Source organism: Agelaius tricolor, unplaced genomic scaffold (assembly GCF_023055355.1).
Source record: "Agelaius tricolor isolate 1412-34295 unplaced genomic scaffold, bAgeTri1.0.p SCAF_3, whole genome shotgun sequence".
NCBI classification, from domain to species: Eukaryota; Metazoa; Chordata; class Aves; order Passeriformes; family Icteridae; genus Agelaius; species Agelaius tricolor.
Window position 1 is genome coordinate 13,563,735 of NW_027269263.1, and position 19,965 is coordinate 13,583,699.

Below are 19,965 nucleotides of genomic sequence, written 5' to 3' on the forward strand. Positions count from 1 at the left end.
CTCCCACAGCCCCGCGGTGCCGGGCACGGCTCGGGGGGCTCCACTCAGGCGAGGCTGCAGCGCCTGAGCCGGCGCAGGCGGCTCTCGGTGCTGAGCACGGCTCCGGGGGCTCCACTCAGGCGAGGCTGCAGCGCCGCCGCCTCCCGAGGCTGCCGGGCCGGGCCCGGGGCGGCGGGGGCGGCTGCGGCTTTAAGAGCTCCCACAATGCCGTGCTGGCGCCCCAGTTCCGTTACATGTCTCCCCCGGTGAAGGGGAGCGAGGCAGCGGCAGGAAGGAGGCGGAGGCCCCCCCGCACTGCCGCCCGCCCAGCCCCGCGGCGGGGAGGAGCGGGGCAGCAGCGGGGCAGGGCCGCGCCGAGCCGAGCCCCGGGCGCTGCTCCGGCCGCGCCGCCCCCCGCGGGCAGCGAGGCGGGGCCGGCGGCCGCTGGCGCTGCCCCGGAGCCACCGCGGGACGGGCGCCCGGAGCCGCTGCCGGCGCAGCGAGCGAGGGGACGGGCGGTAAGTGCTGCTCCCCAGTCCTGCTCCCCTGTCCCGCTCCTTCCCTCTGTCCCCCGCTCGCTCTCCCGGCTCTGCGTCCCCTCTCCGGCAGCTCCTGGCTCGTCCCCGCTGGGGGGTTTGTGACCCTTCCCTGCCTCCTCCTCGCTCGCCAACTTTCCCGTCCCTCTCGCCCGTTTCCCATCTCCCCTCGGATTTTCTTGACGTTTTTTTTGTTTCTTTTTCTGTTGTTTCTGGGGGGGGGGGGGGGGGGGTTTGGCGTTTTCGGCTCTGCCGTTCCCCTTCTCGCCTCTTCCCAGCCCTCTCGCACTCGCTTCTGTCCTTTGGCTTCTTCCTTCGCTACTTCCCCGGCTTCCTCCGGCTTTTCCTCTCTCCTGGCATCCGTTGGGCATCGCGTGGAAAAGTAAGGGATATTTTTCGGTGTCCTTGAAGGGAATTCAAAACCTACTTTTCTTACACAGGGAAATCTTTGTAGTAGTTTTCTTTCCCCTTCTCTTCCTGTCACCGGAAAGAAAATTAAGCCTATTTTTCTCCTTTTCATTTTTCCCCCTTTTGCTACGTGGACTGTTTGTTTTGGTATTTTTTTTTCTTCTTCCCCTTCTTCGGGCAGTGCCGGTTTGTTTCACGATTAATCTCTTTTATTCCTGCCCCAACCCCTCCCTCTCTCTTTTTCTTCCCCAGTAAGAAGAAAGATTAGAAGAAAATGTGTTTTGCCGGCAGGGAATGCATAAGACTTTTTGGTTCGGGTTTTTTTTTTTTTTTCCTCCTGGGGTACTATTGATGAGAAAAGCTTAAGCAAATACAGTGCGGTAGGACAATACAGAGGCATGAACTTTAAAGGGTAAGGAAATGGATTCTGCTGCTTGCTTTCTCCAGCTCCGGAGTGGTGCTGGGGAGGTCTGCTCCAGGGTCCGGTTTGGGGTTGTGCTAGTCCGGTGTGTGCCAGCCTGTTTTCTGTCCAGCAGAATGGTGATTTAAACGCAGTCCTAAACTGCATTTCAGTGTTGCTCGTGGGTTTCGTCAGTGTGGGAAATCAGGAGGCGGGGGAAGGTCACAGATTCCGGTGACCCCTTTGGAATTACACCTGTCACGCCTCCCTTCCCCAGGCTGCAGGTGTGTCGGAGGTTGACACGTTTAACAAAACCGCTGGAAACTGCTCTCATCCGTGGCAGAAAGTGCTGTCGGGGGTTTAGGAAGCCTGGCTCGGACCTGTGAGTTTCTGCCTCAGCTCTGGTCAGTATCACACGTTGAAATTGAGTGTTTGCCGGGCTGTGGAGAGCGAGCGAATCAATTGCCTAATGATTCGTGCAAGACACCTGTTTAAGGGCGTTCAGGCTCCCTGCTAATTGGGTTTGGGCGCGGTGCGGTGGTGTTAAGTGCTGTGAAAGTAAAGGGCTCTGTCTTTTTCAGTAGAGAGTATGTAGCTTGCGAATGAACTGTCAACTCTTTTGATTGGGGGTGGTTCTTCCTTCTGTTACATTGCCTCTTCTGATAGATACTCTTCCGAAAGTCCAAAACACCACGTGGCTGAACTGCAAATAAAATCAGCCTTACTTTTCCCCCGCTTTTTTTTAGAGAAGAGAGAAAATTTAATTTCGGATTAACTTTTTGCTTGATGATATCTCATTGGAAAGCAGGCTAGACGTGAAATTGGAAGTACTTCTCTGAGTCTTAGAGCAAAAAATATTTTTGATACGGAATGAATTGCTGAGGGAACTGAAATGACTGCTTGGGATTCTTTGTACTTAGTTGTGTGCCCTTTAGGACAACTGAGAGATAAAGATGATTCACTTCTTACAGTTGAGTAATCTCTCCATCCTTTCCACCTTTGTGAGTCCATTAGAATTTGATCCATTGTTTGAATTAATCTTGTTTTTAATCTTTCCTGGAGATGATGAAGTTTGGCATAGTGGGAAATAGGAGAAGAGAAATATCAAGTCATATTTACCAAGAAGTTTAGGTCTTTCAAAACTACTTTGAACCATTGCTGGAAATACCAGCAATAATTCTGAAGAGCCAAATTGAGATGATTAATATAACTTCTTAAAATCTGTTTGAGGGAAGCTCTGAAAAGCAATGAAGGAGATTGAGTTCCTGAAAGAGCGGGACTGAGCACTGAGGCTGGTGGGTTCTGTTCCTGCATTGGCAGCTTAGGCAGGGCAGTGTCACCTCCTGCCTAAGCTGCCTGCACCTCTCGGGATACTGACTTTGCCCCCGTTCTCTTAAGTGCTTTTTCATCTGATTTATAAGAATAATTGCATGTAAATGTTCAGTTGTCGTTCTGATTGCTGATCTGGTGGTAGATCTGGTGGCTGATCTTGGCTTGTGCTGATACTCACTCTTGGAAAGTTGTAGGGATCTTGAGCATCACCGTTTATTTGGAGCAACACTGGATTTTTACATTGCTGCAAAGGTTTTGAGACTGGGGCTATTTTTATCCTCTGAATATCTCTGACGGTATCAGTGCATGCTTTTTCTATGGTCCCTTAAATCTGCCTCAAGCTGACTATGAAGGACTGACCTCTCCAGAAAGAAACTGTTAAACTGAATTGCAGGGTGGAAAATGGTGCTGTGGGAACTGGGCTGAGGACCCCCCTCAGTGTGATGCTTGTTGTTCCTGGTAATTTTATTTTGTGAGGTCTGTAATTATGAACTTAGCTTAGTCCACCAGTGTGTTTGCTTTCTAATTTTAGGGTTTTTGCTTGGGTTTTTAAGTCTTCAAGACTTCTATCTTGACACTAAATGTAAATGTTGTTGGGTTTTCTCAGGCTTTTTTGAAAGCCTGTGTTTTCCTGTAATTTTTTTTTTTTCATGGTGGGGTTGGGACTTTACAGTGTGATGAGATTTGTTATAATCTCAATGCCTGCCTTCCTGTAATATTTGAGAGTGGGGTACTTCTTAAATGTGAGGCTCTGACCTGTTGCGTTTCTCCAGTGAAAATGATACTCGGTTCTGTAGACAGTTGTTACTGGGCAAGTATAGGTGTGTTTGTGTGTATATATGTGTTATGTGTTTATAACTTGCTCTCCTCCTGTATATGCACATAGCCAGCTCTGTGCTTCTGAATCTGGACAGCAAATCTAGTCTCAAATTCAGTTTCATAAATAACTATTTCTTCCTACCCTTCCCATTCCCCTTCAAAGCATATGGTGATCTCATGCCTTTGACAGGAGTGGTTTTCCTGGCTGATAAGGGGATGGTCATGGTGTTTTCTCCCTTGGCTCTTCTGAGGGCTGTATGTTATCTCTCTCTGTGCTGATAAAGTGTGGGGAGAGGGTTGAGTGGTCCGTGTGTGCTGAGCGGTGCCATCCTGCTCAGTCTCTCTCCAGTTTGTCACCTGTGAAGTTGAGATCACAGAACTTATCCTGCTTGGGAAAGGAAAGTGTGTTCAAGCTGTAGATACAGGGGTTTGTCACATCTGCCAGGAGAACTGCAGACCCCTTTGGGTTGTTACTTCACTCGTGTCTCTGCAAGCATCTGGTCATATTTGTGATGATATAAATATGGAGAGTTTTAATGTGTCTGAGAGGACTCTAGGAGACAGGCACTGTGAGCTTTCAGCTGGCAGGCGCTTGAGAAATCTGTGTAATTCACCTTTCTGCTTTTGAGTCACTCCTTAAGAAGGGAGGAATCTGTTTACTTTCTTCTTGTGCTTGGAAAATGGGCTCGCCCACACCAAAAGACCCTGTAATGCTTGCTGTAGTGCAGGATTATTGCACAAAAGCATCTTGCTGTGCAGTGCTGTGGCTGTGCTCGGTGTTGTATGATAACACATGTTTCTCAGCTGTTGTTGATTCCTCAGTGGCACAGACTTCAAAGGAATGCACTGAAAGAGAGCTGCAGCCAGGGAAAAATGGGGTTTGTTCCAGTGGCCTGTACCATCCATCTGTTTAAATACTCTGCTGAACTGTTCCAGAGTGGTCAGACATCCCGTTAGGACTGAGGAGCAATTACAGCTGGGAGTAGAGCCTGCTGCAAGAGACCACCTGGGGAGGCTTAAGTGCTACCTCCCTTCTGTGGGTCAGAGCCCCCCTGCCCTCCCAGCCAGCCAGGAGAGATAAGGCTCCTCATCTGGGGTATCTTTCAACATGACATTGTCTAATTCCTAATGCTGTTGAGGATTTATTTATTTTTACTCTCCATGCTATCTTTAGCACAAGAAGGGAGGAATGGTAATGAGGACGGACGGTCATCTCTGTAGTCTCCTCTGTGTGGGTAGCAAGATAGAGTTGTAATTTAAATGAGTAAATATTTATAAAAAGATTTTTTTTTTCCCCATATGTACGGGATAGTTCACAGAGAGTGATCTGTTGGTCACTTGTGTCTCCAAAGGTGGTGATATACATTACTGGACTAAGTTCAGCTCCAAAACATGAGCAGTAAAGTTACATTGCAGCCAATTGCGTTGTGCTCTTTCAAATTGAGTTTGGGGAAACACTTCACAACTTCATCCACAGTAACTAAAAAAACTCCAGTGTACTGCATTATCGTACAGGAGGATGCTGCCAATTCCAAGTGTTATAAGCTACGTTTTTACTTAAATTCCAGTACTGGAGTCTGCTGTGCAAGACACGTCTACACCCGTTGTTGCCAACTGAATCTTCATATCATGGTTTGTGTGTTCTATGTGGCCCCAGATAGTGGAACTCAGAGGAAATATTAGCAGAGAGGTTACAAGTAATCCATGGATAACCTGTGAAGATCCCTGAAGTTTTTCTGTGTGGGACTGACATTAATTTTGAGGATTGGAATGACCACTGTAGATAGAGCAATGTGTGTTTCAGCTAAGAGGGTTTAACCTTCTTTGTCAATGGAAAATGCTCATGCAGATGCACTAAGAGGATATTTGCGCTTGGAAAAGTTGTGAGGCACTCCGGGATTTGTTTTTCACCTGCAAGCAAGCAGCACAGCTTTAAAGGTGAGCTTGAATGTTGTCCTCTGCTGTGGTATTGCTCCCTCCTTAGTAGTGTGATATGACATCTATGCCTTTGAAAGGAGAATTCTTTTTCCCCATGTTGGCAGTCATGATGGTTTTATGGTACTTTGAGACGTCAGATTTTAATGCCTTACTACCCCTTTGAGCAGAAAGGGCAGGGAAACTTCTAGAAATGTGTAATGCAACTGACTTCCAGCATCTGCCCTTGCTCCAGGCTCGACATCGTAGTTTGAATTTATTTACTTGCTTTGAAAGCTGTACTCGGTGTAACCTTGAGTTTTACTTCCCTTCCTGCAACAGTACCTGACACGTTTCCAGCCTGTACCTTGCTGTGCCTCTGCATGGTCCAGTTTTAAACTGGCCAGGCTCTCGGTGCTTTCTTTGTATTGTGTTCTCCCCAGCAATCTTCAGAGCTGGAAATTCCTTTTGCTTCAAGTAAACTGGAAGTATTTTGCTAAAATATTTTTGGACTCCTGAAGTGTTTGTCAATGTTTCCAAACTGTTGTTCGAAAGAAGTTCGGAGCTTCTGGAAGAACCTTTTGAAACTTAAGGTTTTACTCTCAGTCAGCAGTTTTGTGAGCAAGGATAAAGAGAGGCTGTGATTCCATTGGGCAGCCAGATGTTTTGTGTCTGCTGAAATGGGGAGACAGTGTGGCTTTGGGGGTTGAAGGGTGTGCTGTTCTTGTCACAGGGCTGTTTGGAGATCTTCAACAGATCTGATCTGCTTTCTCTCCTCCATTCCGCTCCCTCCTGCCATGCCTCTGCTGATGGTGATTACCTCCTTCTGAGTAAAATGGGATTATTGAGAGCAGAGCGTAATTTCTTGCTTTATAAAAGGTAGGTATTTGCTTGTCAGTCTGTGTTTCTTAAATACTAAGCTTGAAGCCATATAAAAGCTGCATGTATCTTGACAATTAGTGAATTAATAGCAATTATCCAGTAGGTTGATACTAACGTTCATTCTGACTAGTGTGGCATTAAGTGAAATTTATAAAGAAATCGGTTTTCCCTGCAAACAGAGAAGGAGAACACTCATTGATGCAAATCCCCCAGGTCCATATTAAGTTGCACCATTTTTAGGCACCTAGACACTTGTAAAATCTGTGTCTGTCCTTGTCTTTCTTCTCCCTCTTCTATTTGACATAAGAGGGAAAGTTAAAAGGAACTCATCAGTGGCTGCACATGTCAGAGTCTTCCTGGAGAATAAAGTAGGAAGATGCCACAGCTGATAATATTTAGAAGTTGATATTGGGAATCAAGAGAGCAAATGCTTAAATGTGCCATTGCAGCTGTGTAGCTGGCAATATTAACTAGCAGTTGTACCTGGAATAATAATTCCTATCCAGAGAGAGACATATGGCAGTGGTTGAATGCCCTTGTCCTTGCCCACCAGGAAGTGATTGTAGTGGTTTTTTTTGGTGTTTTGGGCCTTTTTTTGTTTTGTTGTTTTGTTTTGTTTTTTTGGGGTTTTTTTGTTGGTTTTTTTTTTTGGGGGGGGGGGTGGGTTGTTTTTTTTTGTTTTTGTTTTTTTGTTTTTTGGGTTTTTTTTAGCAAGTTTGCCCTGGGCTTCATCCCTCCCTCCAAGTCAGTCCAAGCATTTGCACTGTTTTCACTGGGGGCAAGGACAGAAACTTTGAATAAGCTGAGTTGGAGACTCTGTATTTTGAGCAGTGGAAGTGGCACAGAGGAGCACAGGACTAACAAAGAACAGTCACACTGAATACAATGCAGTGTTTTCATGCAGCTAATGGGATTGGAATTGGTAACCTGATACTCCAAAGAGATAACAAAGGCTATTTAGCATACAAGGGAACATGGTGTTTTGGTTTTTTTTTTTTAGGACTTGGTAGAGTGTAGCAGAATCTTTTGTCAGAACTCATTCTAGTGAGCAAGTTCTGGCAGAAAATTACAAATTCATAAGAGTTCATGAAATTCTCTGAATAGAAATTGAATTTTCTTTTTTACTACCCATGTTCTTTCACTGCAGTTCATGTATTTGCTTAGCAGTTTACCTGCTTCCCTCATGTCCTGTGAGCTAGTCTTTGTTTCAAACTGAAATATACCATAAATTAAAAGACTTTGGGCTTTTCTTCCAAGAATGGAAGAGGGGAGCAGAACAAAATGAAATGTACAAAGTTCTGCTGTTCCCTTATTTCCCAGGAACAGACCAGAAAGTGACCAGCTTGACTCAGAGCACAGCAGTGCTGTTTGGAGTCAAGCTGTCCTGTGTGAGACCACAGAGAACTGTCTTTAGATGGCTTTTGGTGTAGTGAGGATGGACATCTGTGATGGTGATCAGCTATTAGAAAACCCAGTCCGATCTCGTAACTCAAGAATTAAGATAATATTCTACTTTAGGCTTGATGCTTGCCTCCCTTGTGGTTTTAGTGAATCAAAGGAACTTGCAGTACATGCAGGCAAGGCTGGAAGATAAGAGGCACATACCTTTAGGAGGTGGCGTGTGCTACAGGAGGAGAGCTGGGTGTGTGCTGTTGGCAAGTTCTGTGTGCCGTGGGTTGGTCATTTTTCTGAGGCAGAAATTAGGGGAAGAGGCTCACCTTCCTTAGGTAGGCTGTGAGAGAGCTGGGCTCCTGACAGCAGCCAGAAATTACAATTTAAAGTGTTCTCCAGTAGGGGCGTTTGGTTTTACTTAAACTGTTGGCAAGACAGAAGGGGCGGTGGGTCTGTTAGGAGTTGCTGGTCTTCTGTTTGTAACTCATTGCAAAGCTCCTCATCAGCCTTGATCAGCAACCTGGGCTGGTGGCAGGTGTCCCTGCCTGTGGCAGGGGGTTGGAATGAGATGGTCTTTAGGCCCCTTCCAACCCAGGGCATTCTGTGATTCTATGCTGGATTCACAGTGTGCCTTTTGAAACTCGGGGCTCTTTCCCAACCCTTGCTGCTCTCCTGCTGCCATTCTTTTAGCACTTCGCATTAGTGACTCGTTCCTGTGCTCTCTGTGTGTGTCTGATGGCACTGCCACTCCTTTCTGCCCTGCCACCAGGCTTCCTAAACACTCTCCCAAGACTTTGTGGCTTTCCAGGTGCCCCTCTAAGCTGCAGCCCAGCTTTTGGTTTTGGATGGGAGAGGAAGACACCGGTGCTTTCCCTTCATATCTCCTAGGCACAGAGCATTCCTCCAATTCCTCTGCTGCCGAGCTATTTGGAGCAGAGCAGAGGGAACACTTTGCTGTTTGTTGTCCAGGAGTTGGGTTTAACTTGCACCTGTCCTGTTGTGATCCTGACATCCTGTCAGTGCTCGTTTCCCCTGCTGCTTGAGAGACAGTGTTTTTGTTTCTGGCAGCTCTCTGCCTTAGCCTTCTAGGGAAGCCCAACCAAAAACATTCTAGAATTCTTCCACTCTCTCCCTCCCCTTGTCCTTCACTGACCTCTAACCACATTTTTATCTTTCTTGACAAGATGCTTAGTTTCATTTATCAGCTGCTTTTCCCTTCATTCTTCAGCTTTCATTATTTTTCCAGGACTGCTTAGAAACATTAACCATTACAGATGTGCAGAACAGTCAAATACAGTCACATTCCTTAGTGTTTTGTTTTTTTATTGCTCTCTAATACTAAAGTGCCTGTGGCAGGTAAGCATTTTTTATGTACGCTACTTGTCATGACAAAAACATCCATCCTCAACACAGGGTAAGGAAATGCAGTTGGCTGTATTTTCATATTCATATATACCAATGTTACCAGCTGCGAGAGCCCTGTGTTTCCCTCCCTGAGCATAAACTAGTGTAGTAAATTCTGATCCTTTTTTTAAAGTCATTAGCATTTTCTGAATTTTATCTTACACACTGTAAGATAAAAATGTGACATAAATAGAAAGAAATGGCAAATACACTTTCTTGTCTTAGTCTTGTGGCTTCCTAAGTGCTTGACAAATGCAATGCCATTTTTAAACAATATTATTTTGTTCTAAAAAACTTAAATATTACCTCAACTTTTGTAAAAATATGTTTGCTTTAACTGTGGATAGCAGAGCAGAGGATGACTGGATTTATTTAAATATATGCTGCAAGGGTATTTCTTTCCTATTTTACAGTGCCCTTCATGCTTGTCATTGTAAGTGTATATGCAAAAGCCTAAATAATTGGAAATCTATATGCTTCCTGAGCATGGTTTACTTTGATAGTCCACAATGATCTCTGGACAAACTATATTTTATTTCAAAAGACCTCCATTATCCTCAGCTTGACCAGTATGCATGAGAATAGCATTCAATGTATACACCATTTTTAAGAATACCCTTCTTTTTCTTGCTGACATGGACATAAAGCATGTGGTAAAGTGAAGACAGTTCTATAATGGAGTAGAAAATTAAACAAGAGGGAAGAAGAGGGTATGGCTTCAAGTTTATAGAGAGGAAGTTTAGATTGGATATCAGGAAGAAATTCTTTCCTGTGAGGGTGGTGTGGCACTGGAAGAGATTGCCCAGAGAAGCTCTGGATGCCCCGTTCCTGGAAGTGTTCAAGGATCTTGTTAAAAAAAAAAAAGAATATTTAAATCCCTTGTGGTGATGTCACAATGTGTAGCTGTAATGTTGAGCCTCTTTATTGCTGGAATTTCAAGTACAAGGCAGATGGGAATATCTGGTCTGATTTTAATATTGGCAGGGGGAGCCATGAGTTGCTTCATGCAGAGTTCAGACCTTAGTTTGAACGAGGTTACGAAGTGAACTTCCTTTGGACATTGGACCACTACTTATCAGTGGCTTTTTTCCTGTAAAAATAAAAGGTATGGCTACTAGATGAATAATGAGACCTGAAATCAGCAGTTGGAAGGTACATGTCCCATCCTCAGTGAGCGAGCCTGTTGGCATGCCCAGGATAATGTCCCTGCAATGAAGTCCAGCTCTGGAACAAGTTCTTGATTAACTTGTGTAGCAACTTGACAGCCTCTGTTGCACCCTGAAAGGCTCCTCAGGCAGGCTGGAGTGGCAAAGGCACAGCTGTAGCGTGATGATGGCCAAGCAGTGCCACCTGTGAGCCACCCTGTGAGTCACTGAGGCCGTGTGTGCTGTGGCTGTCACATCACTGAGGGGAAATGCTTGGCAATGATGTTAAGCTGATTTACCTGGCACCCCGAGTGGGATAACAGCAGGCACGTAGCTGAGGTACAGCTGCTCTGCTAGCAAGAAGCTCAAGCAAAAGGAAATGTAAACTGGGGTGTTCTTTTGGAATACTGAACATTTTAAAGGACAAGTACCAAGGAAAGGTTCATCTTTTTAGGAGGAGAGCTGACTGGAAGAGTCAGATTTGTTACAAGATAATTGGAGGCAGCCATGAATTGTTACTGTACCTTGTCAATTCCAGGAGCTGGGAAGGGTGTTAAGTGTAATCCAGCAGTTGCTACCCAGATACTGTGTGGCAAATAAGCCACTGACTGTTCTTACATCTTTTCTTGCAACTTATACTTCAGTTTTCCTGCAGGATAGTAACTCTAATGCCTGTGCTCCAGTGCTCTGTGAGCATACAGAGCTTTCTGGGAGGGTTTGTGTGTTCTTCTGATGGAACTTCAAAATAATCTTGCTGTACAGCCACTGTTTTCATTTTGCTGTGTTGTGTTCTTCTTCTCCCTGTCCTCCTGACTCCTGCAATGTTTTAATAAAGTCAGTCCTGTGCTTATTGAACTAGGAAAAGGGAAATAACTATAGTGCTCCAACATGGGTCCTTTCTACTACATCTGACATTCAAGTAAGACATTAAAGCTAAGGCAGATATTGAGTAGTTTGACTTTGTTCATTTTCATAGTCCTTTTCCAAAATAGTGTTTTTGTCATATGATTTCCTGCAGTGGATTTATTCCTGATGTTGAGAATTAATACAGAACTTCAAAAGTGATCACAAAATAAAGAATCATTATTAGTTTAGAAGCTTTTACTGATTTGTTTTTGTTCTTAATTAATACAGTAGCAAATTGGTAGGCATATCCTTTAAGAAATTCTTTACCATCAGTTCTATTAAAAAGAATTCTAGGTTCTATTTTGCTATGCTGAGCCCATCATTAGTGTCTGACTGCTGGTTACCTTGTATTCTTAGCACTCTTGAGGTGCAAATGGTGTCTGTTCTTCTGTTCACACTGAACCCTGTGGATTTGTTGAGAGATGTTCTTTCTGTGCTTTGTTCACGTCACTTAATTTTATTAAAGCAAAGGCCAAGCATGTCCTGAAATTCTTTTAACAATATTGTTTGCTCTCCTAGTACCTATTTGCTCATTGCTGCCAGTTTGACAATGTGTGAACCTGAGGCAGAGCTTGACTATGTGGGAATTGGTGATTTGTGCCTGCATTTGCCTCTTCTTAGAGAAATTTCAGGTTTGTTTTTATTTTTTCTATTAACATTTATCAGACATGGGTTTTATTTGAAAAGGAAGAGGAAAAAAAGCTTAAAGTATGGATTTATGTAGGCCTGTAAAAATGTGTTGCTTTGTCAGCTTATGCTATTAAAAATATACCATATGTAGGAAATAACCTGTTGATCTTCATGTAAGATGCTCTTACATTCATTTAATAAATGCCAAAGCTTATTTGAAGCATTGGAAATGTGTGTAAAGGGTGAGGTAAAGAGCGATTGGGCACAAGTCAATTTGAGCCATCATCCCCAAACAAATCTTGTGACACAAATCACTTAGCTAAGTTTGCTTTTATGTGTTTGCTTGTTTGGATTTGTCTCTGGGAACTGATTTATTTGTGCTGTGTCTTGGATCAAGGGGACAGCAAAGCATTTGTGATGGCTGATATTAAAAACTAGTGTGCAGACTTACCTACATAAGTTATTTCTACAAAATTTAAATTGATTTATTCCACCTTGTCCCAGGCTGGGAGAAAACCAGCTGCTTACTTGGAGTCAACACTGGTTGTCCTCAGAGCTGACATTCCAGCTCTGCCTGTGTTGATGTAGTCATTTGTGAGCACAACTTGCTTAAAAATGATTCAGCATCACTAATAGGGGATACTTTTTGCACTGTATTAAAAATTCTCGGAATGCGTTGGGAAACTGGAGTCATTCAGTGGCTCTGAACTTCATTAAGTGTAGAAGTATTTAAAGAAAGTGATTTAAGGTTTGTCACTGGCTTAGGGCTACTGGGAGCTCTCTGATCTATGTCATTATTAATGACCATATGTAAAGAAGGCTTTAATTTTCTAGGGAAGCATCTTCATCCTTTGAGTCAGTTTTCAGATGCAGCTGGTGAAGGCAACCTGGTCTGAATGGAGCACTGGCCTTGCTTTGAGCAGGAGGCTGGGCTCTAGCAGCTCCTTCCAGCCTGAAGGGTTCTGGCTTTTGGTTTATTTTCTTTTTCTTTAAAAGGTGTTTGTACCACACAGCCACTGTCAGCTGTAATGGGATTGCCTTGCTGATACTGCCAGCAGTTAAGCCAGAGGGGTAAATAAATCTTTGCTTGTAAGTAATTTAAAAAAAAAAAAATTTTTTTTTGCTTATCTTTACAGCATTTCAGTTGGATAAATGCAGAACATGTAGGATTTTCTTTGCATCTTCTTTTCTGGCTGCTGCAGAATCTTTGTTTAAAGAGGTAGAGTAGGGCAAGTTATTATGACCTTCCTCTAAACTGCAGGGTAAGTTCTCAGCTTTCCAGGAGCTGGGTTTTTCTGTGGACTCTAATGATTCTGTACTTGAATGCAGCAGATAAACTGTGTTCTAGGGAAACTTGTCATAAATGTACAATATATTGAAATTACCCATGAATTATTGAGTTGGAAAAAATCTATAAACATAGGAAATATTAGAGGTGATAAAGAAGAGAAGGAAAAACTCTTTTATCCAAACTACTTTTAACAGAATGCAGTATATGCATTTATTTGGTAAGATTTTTAACAAGGAGTTAAATTACAGATTTTTCTATAGGAATGTTTATGCACATACTTGAGTAAGGTGATATGGGAAAAATACATGCCTGGTAATGAATCCAGGATTTCAGGGCTGCTTGTTCACACACCAGCTTGCTTTTGCAAGAGGTAGTGGAGTGGGCATTCCTTTATGTGTGTGGACTTGTGTCACAGAGGGGCCTGTTACTCCCTGGTGGTAACTGAGATTTAGAGAGTCATCCCACTCTGGACCCAACAGGACAAATCAGGCTTTCAGCTGGAAGCTTTGAAGTGGAAGCAGAAGAAGAGATTTTTAATGAAGTTGAAGGGGAATAAGTGATTAATATCGTGTGCTTCACTAGGTGCTATATCACTGGAATTTTTTTTCTTGAAATTAAATCCTTGATCAAACCATTCTGCTGTCTTCTTATTGGTTGAGTGAAAGGGTTCCCCTTTTGTTCAAGTACTGTCATAATTTTTATGTAGTTGATGTGGAGTAGGTGGCTTGAAGTACCTTTTTCATGGAAATCTGATTTTCCTCCTTTCAATTAATTGATTTTTTTTTTCTTTTCTGGTAAAGCAATGCTTGAACATACTATGAAAAAGGGACAAATTAATTAATTCTTCATTATTTTTTACTTCTAGGTGAAGTAATATTGAGAAAGGCAATGATAAATGGAATAGAGATAAATCAAAGTTTGCAGGAGTAAGGACACAAAGGAAACTCACTGAGTGGTCACCTGTGCAAAATCAGTCAGCAACTATAGCATCAGTTCTTAGAAATTTTGGCAAATACCTGAATATCACAGCATGTGTTTAGTTATTTATGTAAAGGCACCTGAATTGCAAAATCATGAGTTTCTTAATTTAAAACCCAGTAAATTGAAAGTTCATTTAATAGAACTTACACCATGAGTCAGGGGAAGTTAAAAGGGAAATGTCAGGACAGTGGTGTATTCTGGCATCATGTGCTGATTGTTTGGTCATGTGCATCAATAGTTATCTACCCTAATGATAACTTTGGTTTTCTAAATCAAGATTAGATAGAAATTTGGAGTCACTGTGGTATCTCAGGTGGTTTCCTGAGAATTATTTTGGCATCCCTTCCTGGTTTTTGGTAAAATACAAGACTAGATTTAACTGCTTGCTGGCTTGTGTTGGAAGCTTATGGTTTAGCTCCTTAGTTTATTTACTAAAAAGTGATGATCTCTGAATATGCACATATTGCATAGATTCTGCAGCCAGTGGCCCTGTGCCAGCTGGGGTGGGCAGAGCTGGAACTGAGCCACTGCTAAACACCTCTGCAGTCACAATCATCTGTGCCATGGGAAGCTGCTGTGCAGTGAGCACAGGGGGTTGTCTGCAGGAGTAACACAGAATTTGGATTGGATTTAAATTTTTTTTTTGAGAAGATAGATGGGAATAGGAGGGTTAATTGCAGTAGAGGCTGGGTCTGTTGGGATGTGGAGCTGCAATACTTAGAGTTGAAATAAGCCCTGTAGTGTTTGGGTGCTGCCAGCCTTACACCAAGGTGCAGGCTCATGGCCAGAGCTGTTGTAAAAGCAGTTGTAGCAGCTTTTGTAAGCAGGTCCTGGAGGTCACTGAAGTGCAGTCTGGGACCTGTAAGCCCTCATTACTGACCATGTGTGGGAGTAGGACCTGCTGGATCATGGAGAGCCTCCTGCAGTGGATAAGCTGCAAACCATGGAATTGATGATACTGCATGGAAATGCACTGGTGTTACTGGGAGCTTTTTTTATATGCAGATGGTGTTTGAAGATCTGGGAACTCTGAGCTTGTCATGTGTTTCTTTAGCACACTTTAGCCAACTTTCAGCCATTTATGTTGGTAGCCTGCTGAAATAAATGTCTTTTTGATGATGTTATTCTCTTAAAGGGATCAATTGATTAAAGTGTTTGTTAAAAGTTCACTGGTCAGCAACACTTAGAAATCCAGTCTTCTTTTGATGGGACTTTAAATAGTAGAGCAACTGTGTACTTGCATCTATCTTTTTGAAAGGGGAAAAAGAAGCTTCCATATTTTCCCAGCAATACTTTAAAAATACCTATTGTTGCCTATGGAGCTTTTTCTAAGTGTATATTTTCATGTGAGAATTTTGCATTTCCTTTGCAGTGACAATTTACAGTGGAAAAGCATGTTTATTTTTGGCAATCTTCTCAAAAGAACCCAGATTAAGATCTTTGACCCACAGCTGTTGTAAATGCAAGTCTTTTTGTTCTAAAGCCTCGAGGAGTTGTTCCCTTTTTGTGTTAATTGATTAAAATGTGTGCTGGGTTGGCCCAAGTTCCTCTTGGTAATTAGGTAAAATGAAGCCCCAGAATAGATAGAAAAATCAACACTACAGCTTCCTTTTCGGAAGAGTTGGTTATTATTTTGATGGACTCTTTTTCCTGCTGTGGGCAGATTATATATATACATATATATATATATATATATACACACACATATATATACACACACATATATAAATATATATATGTATGTATTTGTGTGTTTTAGCTTCGAGACCCCTTAGACTGCCACTGCACTTCACCAGGTCTGTCTCAATGTTACAGAACAGATGGTTAATTCAAAACCAAGAGTATTAAAGCTGAGTAGCTAAATCTGATCTCCTAAAAACGAGGTTGCCAAAACAAGCTGCTGTATTTGATGTAGCTGCTGAATTGGCCTTTTATTTGCTACAAAGGCAAACCTGAGTCAAATGCCTAAATGCAAAGAGGTTGGTCATTTCCAAATTTTTTCAGCTTTCAGTTTGTCTCTGAGCCTGTAACTTGAAGCAGGAAGTTGCTTACATATTGTAGGGGTTCTGGAAGAGAAAAAGGCTCGTTTCAAATCCATTGTTTTTTCTGGGCTTATCACCGTGGTCCTGGGTTTTTGAAGTAACAAAGACAAATTGCAGCAGTAGAATGAGGCTGGTGCCTGTTTTTCACGTGCTGTGATTTGCTGTTTTCTCCTATTTAGGTGGTCAGTGAAATGAGAAGAAAAGGGAAAATTGTTAGAAGAAATGATTACTGTGTTTACAGGCAAATTCTTTCTCTGGTTGTCAGCAAATAGGATAGATAATTTGAGACGGGTGTTGTGCTAGAGGAAACCTTTAGATGTTGAAACCAACCTGCACAGCACAGATCCTGGTTATCTCTGGACAGGCCTAATAAATATGTACTGATACAAAAGGGATTAAGGCATTTATTTCCTGCATTTACCCTGATGGGATTATTTCCTAGGGATGCCATTTCACACCAACATACTTTCCTCTTTTCAAATGAAACATGAGTAGGCTGATGCTCTTTATCTCAGTTCTTGGGGGTTTAAATACTTACAATTCTTATGTGAGCGGCTGAAAGTCATAGTCACTTTTCAGGAATCTCTGACCTTGCAATCCATTTTCCTGTGGTGGATTCATCTTAAAGAGAATGCTGTATGTGACTTTTGGGGGGTTATTTTTCACTTATATGATGCTGTAAGATGAGCTCTTACATTTTTAGGACTACTTTATCTTGAGTGATAAGGCATGGCATCAAGGTAGTGTGATCATTGTATAAAAGTTGGAGACAGCAGCCAAGTTACTTGTGTATGCTTCTGCCTTGATAAATGCCCTAAAGTTAAAAAAAAAAATCAATCAGGCTTCCCAATCTTTATTTACTTTTGCTGCTTCTTTTGATGTTTAACTCTAGGAAAGTTGTCGGGCAAATGGGTACAAACTGAATCCTTCCTTCTCTTTGATTTGCACCACAAGTTTTGTGGGTAGAATTGCACTTGCTGCATAAGTATCTGAAATCTTGTATTTTCTTGGGGTAGGCCACTTTTTACCATAGAGAGGATATTGCTTTACTTGCTTGCATATTTAAATGCTAGGGAAAATCTTGATTTCCATGGGACTTCTGGGCTTTTCTTAAAATAATGAGTTCATTTAGGTCCTTTTAAAATTCTGCTTCTTCTCATTGGCCTGGACCTTTTTATTTCAGGGATTTTGCCATCTCTGTTGATGCCATCAGCCACATCCTCAGGCTTCTGGAGGTGATGGTCTTAAGAGGGGTGTTAATTTGAAATCTGCTGATCTGTGGTTTGGGCATGGGATAGGTGTTCACATCTCAACTTGAAATGTCCTCTTCAAACATGGTAGAAGTAGTGCAGGAAGCAGAGAAGCCTTGGCAAAGCTTGGAGAAAGCACCACATTAGGGAAGAAGTTGGCAGAGGCACTGAAGTGTCTGAGAGCAGATGGAGTGTTGTCATCAGCTGCAAAATCAATGTAAATACTTCCAGAAAATTACTCTTCCTCTGCTCTTGCCAAACAGAAGGAACAGGAGCCATAAAAACCATTGGCAAATTGTTTTAGCTGCTAGTGAGCACACTTGCAGTTGGAATTCTCTCTTGCAGCCCTAGGCAGCCACTGCTGCAGGAGTGTTGCATTAGTGGTGATGAAATATCCTTTTTTTTTTTGTTCTTGCCTGAAGATTTACAGTTGGAAAATCCCACAGTTCTGTGCAGTTCTGTTGGGTCATATCAAGAAAAAAAATGAGAATTTTGTTACTGATTGTGCTGTATGGCACAACTTCCGTGTTCTGGGTGGTTCAGCAAGGGGCTGTAAAGCAGCTCTTTCATGTGTATTAGCATCACGTAACTGGGAGCCCAGTCCTCCCAGATGGACAGTTTTGGGATACTGTTGTGTTTATAAATGTGTCTGGCTGGCTGCTGCTGAATTGATGGCTTTGGTGCCTGGTTTAGAAGGGGCTGGCAACCTCTAAATGAAAATGGGGAGCCACAAGGCAGGGTGAGTTACTGGATCACAAATGTGTGTGGCATTTGTGCCTCTCTCGACCCCTTATTACCCAGGAAAATGAACGCTGGAATAGAGCATGGAAGATGGAGAGCATTGGGTTTTAAATTCTGAAATCCCTATTTGTACTGATCCAAATTCCATTTCCATGGAAACTGGAAGTTTAGTACTCTCACTTGTCAACTTCAGCTTCTGGCTGGCTTTTGGGAGACTAAAATTGTTCACTTGCACTAAACCTTCCAGAACTGAGAGTCATGTCAGGACATTAGCACCACGTATTTCGTGGAGACTGAAAAATTAGAACTATAATTACTTCATGCAATTATTTTCTCAGAGATGATGAACTTCAGTTACTTACAGATAAGAAATCTGAATATTCAGAGCCTGTGCCATGTTATCAAATAGTGGAATTGTCATGTGCATGATGTCTAAGATCATAGTTTCTAGTGGGGTTGGTTTCTTCATTGCTGGTGTGGTTTTGCAGGTGCTGAAGCGAGCCCAATTTATTTAATTAGCTGACTGCAGTAGTGCAGGTGTCCTCCCTTGCTGTGCACACACCATCTGCAGCAACAACTTTACCCCTCAAGACATCATCAATCCACACATCCCTGGGGCTCATCATGAAGAGTTTCAGAGTTCTGGTGCTGCCCTTGCCAGCAGAACAGCGCTGCCAGGCCAGATCTGCCTGGAGTGTGGGCAGACAGAAGGCCTGGGAGGGAAGCAGTGCAAGCTGAACTTTCTGGGAAATGCCCTGAAGGAGCTGATGGCTCTTCCTGCCTCTGAGTGGAATGGAACTGGCAAGATTGTGGCGACTCTAAAGACTGTACCACTATGAGGTGGAGCTGAGAGCAGAAGCCTGGAGTCCTTTGGTCAGTCAGTAAGTGTGGGAAGGTAACTTTTTCTTCTCTTGAAGCTTGGCTGGTGAAGTGAAACTCTTGCTAATGATTTAGACATACTTTTATCAGTGTTCTGCTTTCACTTAGAGCTGCTTTGGGAGCATTATAATCACTGCAACTGCTGTTTGAAAGCAAGTATTCTTTATGGATTGGCGTTTCTGTAACTTTAATGTGCAAGAATGTGCCACAGTAACAGTATATTGAGTGTGAGGGAAGCAGTGTGTGTTAGAGACTTGTAACCTGAAATTTTTTCACTTTTTTCTTGGTGTAAATAGTAGTGTAGTAGTGCCTTTGTGGGCTATTAACTCTGTAAGTTTGGGTTCCAATCCTGCATGTAGCTTCACCAGAAACACTGATGCCAGCTTTCAACAGGTGCATTAAACTCCAAATTCTCTTCTCTGAGTCTTTAAATATTAACCTGACAGTCAGGGCAGGTGGCCTTCCCCATAGGTGCTGCATTGTGAGCACAACTGGCTGTCCTGGATGTGTTTGAACAAAAACATTGAAGGAGAGAGCTCATCTCACTTCTTTTGTGCAGTAATAAGGCAGTTTGAAAGAAGATAATCTTTTTGGTAGGTAAATAGGGCCACTTTTAAACAAAATTAAAAAAAAAAAAAACCCTAAGCTTTCAGCTTTGTGAATAAGTTACAGCAAGGTGCCATTTTGATTTTGAAAAATGAGTAAGGTGGTTCTGAAGCAGTGCCTGACATCTTGGAAGAGACATCTTCCAAACACTTAAGGAAAAAATTGTTTACAGTTAAGGACTTAGTTGTAATTTTGTGCATTTTAAGGTTTCTTTTATCTGGCAGAAGTATGAAAAGAGAGGATCATTTGATTTGCACATACTCTTCTGTCATGAGCTGGAGTTTGCTGGAGATCCATCTTCCTGCCTGGATTTTTTTTAATTCCAGGTGCTTTTTTAGGTGCAGTATGGTAGGCTTGTTTAAGGGGAGGAACACATAGCACCACTGCTCTGATGGCCTTGTCTGTCTTCAGGTAGAAAGTTCCAGGTT

The 19,965-nt window shown here is 42.7% G+C and overlaps 1 protein-coding gene across 3 annotated transcripts in view; it reads left to right on the forward strand.

Moving 5' to 3' along the window:
- The first annotated feature begins 221 nt into the window (after positions 1-221).
- RASSF8 (Ras association domain family member 8) overlaps positions 222-19,965 on the forward strand; it is a 74,591-nt gene continuing 54,847 nt past the window's right edge. Inside the window, exons 1-2 of one of the 3 annotated variants that reach the window (XM_071422543.1) lie at positions 222-497; positions 1,601-1,727. The gene's annotated coding sequence lies outside the window, so the exon portion shown is untranslated. Of the gene's footprint in view, positions 498-1,600; positions 1,728-6,121; positions 6,268-19,965 lie in introns of those variants that run through there. The other 2 variants (XM_071422542.1, XM_071422544.1) reach the window with 2 other exon arrangements.